Source organism: Nicotiana tabacum, chromosome 8 (genome assembly GCF_000715075.1).
Source record: "Nicotiana tabacum cultivar K326 chromosome 8, ASM71507v2, whole genome shotgun sequence".
In the NCBI taxonomy this organism is placed as follows: domain Eukaryota; kingdom Viridiplantae; phylum Streptophyta; class Magnoliopsida; order Solanales; family Solanaceae; genus Nicotiana; species Nicotiana tabacum.
Window position 1 is genome coordinate 15777430 of NC_134087.1, and position 9610 is coordinate 15787039.

At 28.0% G+C, this 9610-nt stretch overlaps 1 non-coding gene across 1 annotated transcript; it reads right to left on the reverse strand.

Moving 5' to 3' along the window:
• Positions 1-5385: 5385 nt before the first annotated feature.
• Positions 5386-5459, reverse strand: TRNAN-GUU (transfer RNA asparagine (anticodon GUU)). The gene has a single exon. It is a non-coding gene; the product is annotated as a tRNA-Asn (tRNA).
• Between the last annotated feature and the right edge of the window lie 4151 nt (positions 5460-9610).

Sequence of the window (9610 nt, forward strand, 5' to 3'; positions counted from 1 at the left end):
ATCGGCTTCAGCTTCTTCATTAATTCCTTTTGGAATTTTTTAAAACTCTCTATAAATGTTCAAAAATATCTTATCTTTTTATTATCTTTGAATTAAAAAAAGTAAAGAGTTTTTTCGAAATAATTTGTTTATATTTTTTTTAAAAAATATCACGTCATACCAATTTTTTCTTTATATATACTTTTTGTTACACTTAAAAGTCGCTATAGAAACTATCAATTAGAAACTAATTTCTCTCTTGTTGAGTTTGAAAAAAAAAAACTTTCACATAATCTAATGATTCAAAACTAATATTCTTCAACGAAAAAAATATTATACCCTTGCAATATTGGCTTGACTATAGCTAAATGAAGGGGTTTCAGCTTATACCCTTCAATTCCTTGAATGTGCTAAATTGAAATTAATGATAGCAATTGTATAACCAAAGTTTTGTTATTTGTTTGATGTCCATTTATGCAAATTGACTCTTCAAACAAATATTCTTCAAGAAGAAAAAAGAAATAATTTTTTTTAATATTGACTGATTTTGTGATGTTTCTTTCTCCAACATGTATGTTTACTTTATTATATATGTAAGTAAACTTTTATTTGGTTTTGTAAATTCTTTTTTGTTATTTGGATAAACATAGACGTGTACCCTATATATTACATTTATTTTAAAATAATTTCGTTTTACTCAAATCTAGCTATAGTGTTTCAAAGAATTATACTTATAGAATTTTAAATGTGAAAGGGCTTTGCAGTTATATGGAGTATTTTTTTTTGTTGCTAGAGGCGAAGTAGTATTTAAATAATTAGAAAAAATAACAAAAGTTTCTAGCATGATTGCATATGATCATTAACCGAATTAAGTATGGTAACATGATAAAAAAGATAAATTTTATTTTTAATTTAAATTCGAATTTTAGAACTTTATCTATAAATTCAAAATTATCTTTTAATTCAAATTTTGTATATATATATATATAATATTTGTATTTAACTAAAATAGTCAAATATAGAATAAAATTACCATATACTATTGACATTTATTAGATATATAAAGTTACCATATACTATTGACATTTATTAGCTTGCCACTTAGCTTAACCATAATGTCAATTATATATGGTAACTTTCTTGCTTTATATATATATATATATATATATATATATATATATATATAGAGAGAGAGAGAGAGAGAGAGAGAGAGAGAGAGAGAGAGAGAGAGAGAGAGAAATGTATTCGTATATTTTTTTAATCAATATAATTTATGTATTCAGATGTATTATATAATTTCTTTGAAGATTGCTATATTTTTGGGGTATTTTTCGGTTGAGAATCTTTTTTATAACTGAAAATACAAAATTTGTGTATTATAATTGAGTTTGTTGATTGACTTTCCGTTTAAAAACAGTGTAATCCCATGTTTCACGCCGTGAATACGGTCGAATACAATAATCCGTCCAGCTGTAATCCCATATTTCACGCCGTGAATACAGTCGAATACAACAACTGATTAGCTGGACTTCCCTAATTCACGCCTATTTTTGCTACTGTATTCATGAATACAGTAGCTTAAATACATCTAATACATCTTATAACAACAGAAAACGTATTTACAATCCGTAATATAGCAAATGGTATCTATAGATTGCTAATTACCACTAAAAATAGTACTTTATGAAAATTTCTCTTTAAATTTTGAATCAGGTGAGAAAAGTTTTAGAAAAATATTCGTAGATGAAAATTTTGAAGTAAGTGATTTGTCAAAATTCGGACGGTTGCCATAATAATTATGCAAGTTATGGTGGCCATTTTTTTGTGCAACTGGCCAAAAATATTATGACCAATCATAAGAATTTTTTGCATTGTGCTGAAATTTTTCTAGTGATCGTCAGGATTCCTGATGCTAGAAAATTCTAGTAATCATCAAAATTCTTGGCGCTTAAAATTCTGACCAACGTTTATTACCACCGTACTTTATAATTCTGACCCGGAGCTATTTTTGCAAATCTTTTTTTAATGGGAGAATAGCGGTTAAAAGGACCATCCAACGTCATTTCATTCTTGTTATTGTAACTGATCTTGATATATAACTCGGGAACATGCCTTAAATATTTCTTTGCGCATAATATTTGTATAAAAATAATATAAATTTACCCTTAGTTCAAATATTGAGCTCAAGAAAGTTTACACATAGAGTAACTGAAAATTCAATTTTTAAAACATTCACTTAAAACAAAAAGAGAGAGAGAGGAAAAAGGTAATAGAATAGAGGATTTATCTATCTATATTATATATATTAAAGCAAGAAAGTTATCATATATAATTGACATTATGGTTAAGCCAAGTGGCAAGCTAATAAATGTCAATAGTATATGGTAACTTTATTCTATATTTGACTATTTTAGTTAAATACAAATATTTTATATATATATACGAAATATAAATTAAAAGATAATTTTGAATTTGTAGATAAAGTTCTTTGAATTAAAAGATAATTTTGAATTTATAGATAATTCTAAAATTTGAATTTAAATTAAAAATAAAATTTATCTTTTTTTTATCATGTTATCATACTTAATTCGGTTAATGATCATATCTAATCATGTTAGGAACTTTTGTTATTTTTTCTAATTATTTAAATACTACTTCGCCTCTAGCAAAAAAACAATTACTCCATATAACTATAAAACTCTTTCACATTTAAAATCATATAAGTATACTTCTTTGAAACATTGTAGCTAGATTTGAATAAATCGAAATTATTTTAAAATAAATGTAATATATAGGGTACGCGTCTATGTTTATTTAAATAATAAAAAGAGTTTACAAAATCAATAAAAGTTTACTTACATATATAATAAAGTGAACATACATGCAAGAGAAAGAAACATCACAAAATCAGTCAGTATTAAAAAAAATTATTTCTTTTTTCTTCTTGAATAATATTTGTTTGAAGAGTCAATTTGCATAAATGGACATCAAACAAATAACAAAACTTTGGCTATACAATTGCTATCATTAATTTCAATTTAGCACATTCAAGAAATTGAAGGCTATAAGCTAAAACCCCTTCGTTTAGCTGCAGTCAAGCCAATATTGCAAGGGTATAATATTTTTTTCGTTGAAGAGTATTAGTTTTGAATCATTAGATTATGTGATTTGTTTTTTCAAACTGAACAAGAGAGAAATTGGTTTCAAATTGATAGTTTCTATGGCGACTTTTAAGTGTAACAAAGAGTATATATAAAGAAAAAAATTGATGTGACGTGAAATATATTTTTTTTAAATGTAAACAAATTATTTCGAAAAAACTCTTTAATTTTTTTTAATTCAAAGATAATAAAAATATAAGATATTTTGAACATTAGTAGAGAGTTTTAAAATCATTATAATAGAATTTATATCATAGATAAACTCAAAAAATTGAAATCTTATGGAATGTTTACATAATATCCGACCATATTTATTGTTTACTTTTATAGCTAATATAAATATATAATATACCGACAACACATGATTATATATATATTATATATAAATTACATGCTATTCAATTTTTTAGTTTAAGTGGTCGGGTGAACACCTATTTAGGCTGATTAGATAAAGCCAAAAGAAAAATATGAAATAGTTTCAAGAAAAGACTAAAAATATAATTAAAGTTCATATGTAGACAATTTTTATTAAAACTCATCCCTTTATAGTGAAATAAATTAATTTTTTGTAACAAAGAAATAACGACATAAAAATAAGATAAAAAAATAAATATTGAAAAAAATGTTAGAAAGATCTAAAAACCAGAAATAAAAGATGACAACAAATTTCTTCTTATGTTTCATCTTTGTTGAGTATAAAAAATTTGAAAGTTAATCTCATCGATTTTAAATATATTTTTTTCAACTCAAATACATAGATTATAAGATAAGGATATCTTAAAAATATTTTTTTTAATTTACATTATGTGTCATTTTTTAAAAATCTAACAAACTGATATGATTTTCGAATTTGAATTGGAATGCAATTTGAGTAGTTTGCATTGAGGTTAAGTCAAGTATGATGTCGAAAAATAAACTACTTGACACTTTTAAGACAATATATGCAATGTTTTATAATAATAATCAATTAATTTAACATTTAATGATCAAAGAACAAATGTTTTGTATATATAGGGTATTAAAAATTTAAATTCCGGGGCTAGAGATATCGATAAACTTAAAGTTGAGTCATACTGAAATAAATCCGGTCAAAAAATTATTTATATTTTTAGATAGCCGATTAAAGTGAATAATTTAAGGCCAATTTCTTCACTTGCATCATTATAAAGATAATCATTATTATAATATATATATATATATATATATATATATATATATATATATATATATATATATATATATATATATATATATATATATATAAAGTTGTAGAAATTAAAATTTCAAAATAGAAATATTTTTGGAAAGATAAAATCATACCAAATAAGAGTTCAAGTCGTAGTATAAGAGTCACATTGTAATCAAAGAATCGTTTATATCATGTCCACCTTTGTGCTCTGCCATAAATATGAGCTATTATTTCACTTTGTGGCTATTTTAGGTTTCAATGACACCTATGAGAATAGTGCAAAAAATAAATTATCACTATGAGAATTGAGAAAATGTTAGTCTTTTTTCATGTAGTGTTTCTTAATTAATATCTGACGATTATCTATAATTATTTAGAAGGTTTAAATGTTAAGGTTATTTACATATAATTCAAATAACTCAAATATTTAACATGGTTAGTGTCAAATATCAAAATGGAGTAAAAAAATTCACTAGCTAAAGAATTTTTTATATTTTTAGATAGCCAACTAAAATGAGTTTTTAATTAAGAATAATATTTTCAATTACATTATTATAAAAATAATTATTATTGAAAAATAATGCTTTAGAAACTGAAATTTTAAGAAAGAAATATTTTTTAAGAGATATAAACACACCAAATAAGAGTTCAAGTAGTAGTAAAAGAGTTAAGTCTTATCCAAAGAGTCATTCATTATCTCAACATTTGATTGTTTTGCTATAAATATGAGTTATTATTTTCCTTCTTGACTATTTTTAGGATCAAATGACACCGGCAAGAATGGTATAAAAAAAGAAAAATAGAAGAAATGGTTAATTTTTTTATGTAGTTAATATCTAATGATTATCTATATTTATTGAGAAAGTGCAAATTTTATGATTATTTACATACAATCCAAATAACTTAAATATTTGACATGATTAATGTCCGCGCATCCGCGTGGGTACTAATACTAGTAATTATGAAAAGTTAAAGCGTGAATAGGACGTACCATATGTGCTTTTACTATTAGATTAAACAAAAGAGGCAAAATTTGTGGTAAAAAGAAAATTTGCACGCTAGAAGGAGGGCTTGAACCTCCGACCTTGTGGTTAACAGCCACACGCTCTAACCAACTGAGCTATTCCAGCACGGCGGACAAAGACTTCATACAAAATTAATAGAACTCTTAGAGGTTAGACATTCTTTCAAAAATTTCCTTTTTTCAGAAAAAAGGAATTTAAAACAAAATTTAGGACTATCGTTTGTAACTAAAAGAAAAATTAGCAAGGTTTCTATCTTTATTCATATTGATCCTAAATCAAATCCAACTAAGTTAATTGCGTTAATAATCATTGAACTAAGGCTCTATTGCATTCAGCAAAGTCAAAAAATACGTACAACAACAACCCAGTGAAATTTCACTAGTGGGGAACAACAACAACAACAATAACAAAAAATACATAAACTATCATTATATTATGCGTTAAAAAAAGTATTACGCGCAAAAAAAAAATTATGGGAAATTCATCAATCCACCACTAAATATTGCAACGCAACTGTCACGTAAGATAAAATTAGCAAATACGCATTGTACATCATCCTTTACCAGACGTAAGGGTGGCAAACGGTTCGGGCCCGGTTCCAAACGGGCTTCATGGGTCGGGCCTAAACGGGCCGGACTTAAACGAGCCTGGTCTTCGTGGGCCGGGCTTAAATGGACCCCGGGCTTCATGGGCTTTTGGGTGTAACCCAGACCGGGACCGTGTACTAATGGTCCCGGGCTATGTGGGTCGGTCCTAAACGAGCCTAAGTGGGCCTTGACTATTTTCTTTTAAATTTTTTTTATCTAAGACAATTTCTTGTAAATTATATAGCTTATATATATATATATATATATATATATGTGGGGCTATTTATTTGTTTAAATTTTTTATCTAAGGCATTTTCTTGTAAATTATATTATATAATTGAGACTTAAAAATTTTTAATTCAAATTTAAAACACAAAATATTGTAAAAAGATATTCAAAGAAATGCGTTATAATTTTTATTATTATAACATTAAGAAAACATGGTCCAATCTTTCTTAGCTTCCACCTCCCCACCCCCAGTAGAATGAGCACAACCAAGGTGTTGATACCACCATTGAGAAGAAAAAGAAACTAATCAAGATGTGCCAAAATACAAGTTACATATTAATTTTACATGGTATCTCTTACAAATTTCATAAATTCATCAAGGTTCGGAAGAATTTCCGTTGGTGGTGGCGGAAAAGAAGCTTGTTCATCACCGCTTCCGGGCGAAGCTGCTTCCTCTGCAAGTTCAACTAGCATTTCTTCGTAAGCTTCGTCTACCTCTGGTTGTGATTCAGCAAGTCCAAAATTTCTTCATTCCGAACGGATCCAATCTCTGAAAAGTACTGATTTTTCCAAGCTCTCCCTCATAGACGCTATATAATCACCGAATTGTAGTCTTGCTTAACTGAAAGCGTTCTCTGATGCCACTGTTGAAGCTTGAATGGTTAAAATATCTCGGGCCATCCTTGAAAGGACCAAAAAGTGTTTTTCTTTGTCCTTCCACCATTCCAAAAGATTAAATGAGCCGTCGGGATTCACTTCCTCAAGTCCCTGTGACAAATAAACTTCAAGCTCATTTAGTTGTGAACAATCAGTAGTGGTACAACCTTGAGAACCCCTGAACTCGGTCCAAGCAATACGTGCTCTTACTCCTGCAGTTCTTTTAGATGATTGAGAACTAGAAGAAGAAGAGTTGGAATATCTGGTCTAGCATTATCTAGTGCAATTTGATAAGCATTATAAATAGTTAGAGGCATTTATTTTAATTGAGGCTTGTGCGTCCGAAAGTGTAGACAACTCCTCAGGTGCAAATGCTAAACCATTATAAATAGATAAATACCAATATTGAGGACCACCTAATTTCATAGTAGGATTTAACAAGGCAACAATACCATAAATAGGGGGAATAGGAAAAAAAAAATTTTAAATTTCTTTCTCATGGAATCAATAACTACTTCATAAATTTCTTCACCCTCTGAAAAATAAGCAAACAAATTTGCAAGATCTGCAAGATAAACTAAACAGTTCGAAATAGTAGGATAATATTGCCCAGAAAATTTATTTGTAGCAACATGAAATCTTTCTAAAAAATTTACAAGCATTTTAACATTAGCCCAATCCGCATTTGTAAGGTGCTCATCATCACCACTTACATGAGCATTAAACGTTGAGTTTATTGGGTTTCTATATTCATATGCAACAACTAAACTTTCATACATGTAATTCCATCTAGTTGGACAAGGTTTAGAAATCTTTATTTCTCTTAGGCCAAATTCATCACATCTTTTAAAATATTCCCTAAGTCTACTTCTACGGTTTGAATAAAAAAGCCAATTAAGAGCCATTTTAACCTTTTCAATTTCAACAGTTAAAATTTTCATACCATCACCCACAATTAAATGGTAAATACGACAACTACATCTAACATGAAAAATGTTACTAAATGTAGTGTAATGGTAAGCAAGGCTACAAAATTAGTGTTACTAGTAGCATTATCCATTGAAATTGACATTATTTTATCACTAATACAAAAATATCTACAAATATCTATAACCGTGCTAGAAATAAACTGTCTTGTGTGACGTGAATTAATTATTCTATAAGCAATAATGCGTTTTTGCATTATCCACTCCTTATCAATCCAATGACTTGTAATAGTAAGATAATCGCAGTCATTACACTTAGCTTTATTTTTTTTCTTATTTGAATAAAAAATAGTCAAACAAGAGATGTTTCGACCCGTTTAGAAGGTTGTCTAGAAAAAGTAGGGGTAGTAACAGGGGGTTATCCGGGGCATCATTTGGATTAGTTGGGTTAACTTGAGTAACAGGACTAGTGGGTGTATCATCATCCGGTTGCGTTTCATCTAAATCTATTTCCTGCTCATCTTCTTTATCTATAGTTGGATTACCATAAAAATTGTTCATATATTCATCATCTAAGCGTTCACCACCACCAATATTATGCACATATTGACTATCCATAAATTGTGATAAAGTATTATCACTATCAAGAATAGGAGCAGGTGGAGGGCGGGTATGGGATTTGGGTAGGGGAGGCCGGGGAATTAGAGGAGGAATAGATTAGCCACTAGATTCACCACTCTTGGATTTTCCCTTATTTTTACTAAATATTTTTTTAAGGAATACGTTATCTTAATTATAATTATACAAAGTAATTAAATAAAACAAACAAAAATATAGTATTAAAACTAAAGAGTTGGAATGAGTTTACCGAATTGACGAACAACTTGTTGAAACTAATTATCGTTGAAGACTTGAATACTTCAATTCACCAACTTCACAAATTTTCACACAAGTTGCAACAACAAAGTAACCAATTTTAGAAGAAAATTAGAGAGAGATTGATGATTTGGTGAAGAAAAATGAAAGAATGAGGGGTATTTATAGTTGAAGATAGGGAAAAAGTGTAATTATAAAAAGTTTGGGGTTAAAACAAAGTTGAGGGGGCTAAATGGCTATTTTATAAATAGCCAACGGCTATTTTGGCAGCCATAACGACTACTTTTTAAAGCACCAACGGTCAGATTTTGATTTGAGATTTTTTTTAAAATTAGACGTTGGGCCCGTTTAGGACCGGTTGAACCGACTGTTGATACCCAATTTTTCCTGTATATTTTTTATATGCAAAATACTTTCAAAACAGCATGTGTAGGCATATATAAGCATGTCCAATTGTGTTATTATTTTTTTCGTAATTTTTAAAGATTTTAAAACCAATTTATTAACATATTTTACTCATAAAAAACCCAATAATATTTCCAAAATTATCATTTTTGGTGATTCATTTATTGGATTCTCATATTTATACTAAAATATAGCTAATATATTTTTTGCATATTTTTTATAATTGATTTAGTATTTTTAAGGCTAAATTGCATATAATTGAAATTCTAGCCTCCTTTAGATTTAATTGTGTTTATATCTATAAATATTAAGTCCAATATTTTTAATTTGATAATTATGTACCATAAATCATTTTAGTACCTTTAATTTATTTACAGAAACTATTTTATTATTTTTTATAAATCAAATAGGAAAATTGGCTATTTAAATGTTAGCCCCATTTTATTTCAATTATAGCCTGATTTTGAACCCCAATTGAACCCAATTTGAAGCCCAATTACCCCGACCCAATTACAATCTGAACCGACCCAAACCCTATTCTTTAAACCGCCCCACTTACCCGTTCAATCCAGGCCGT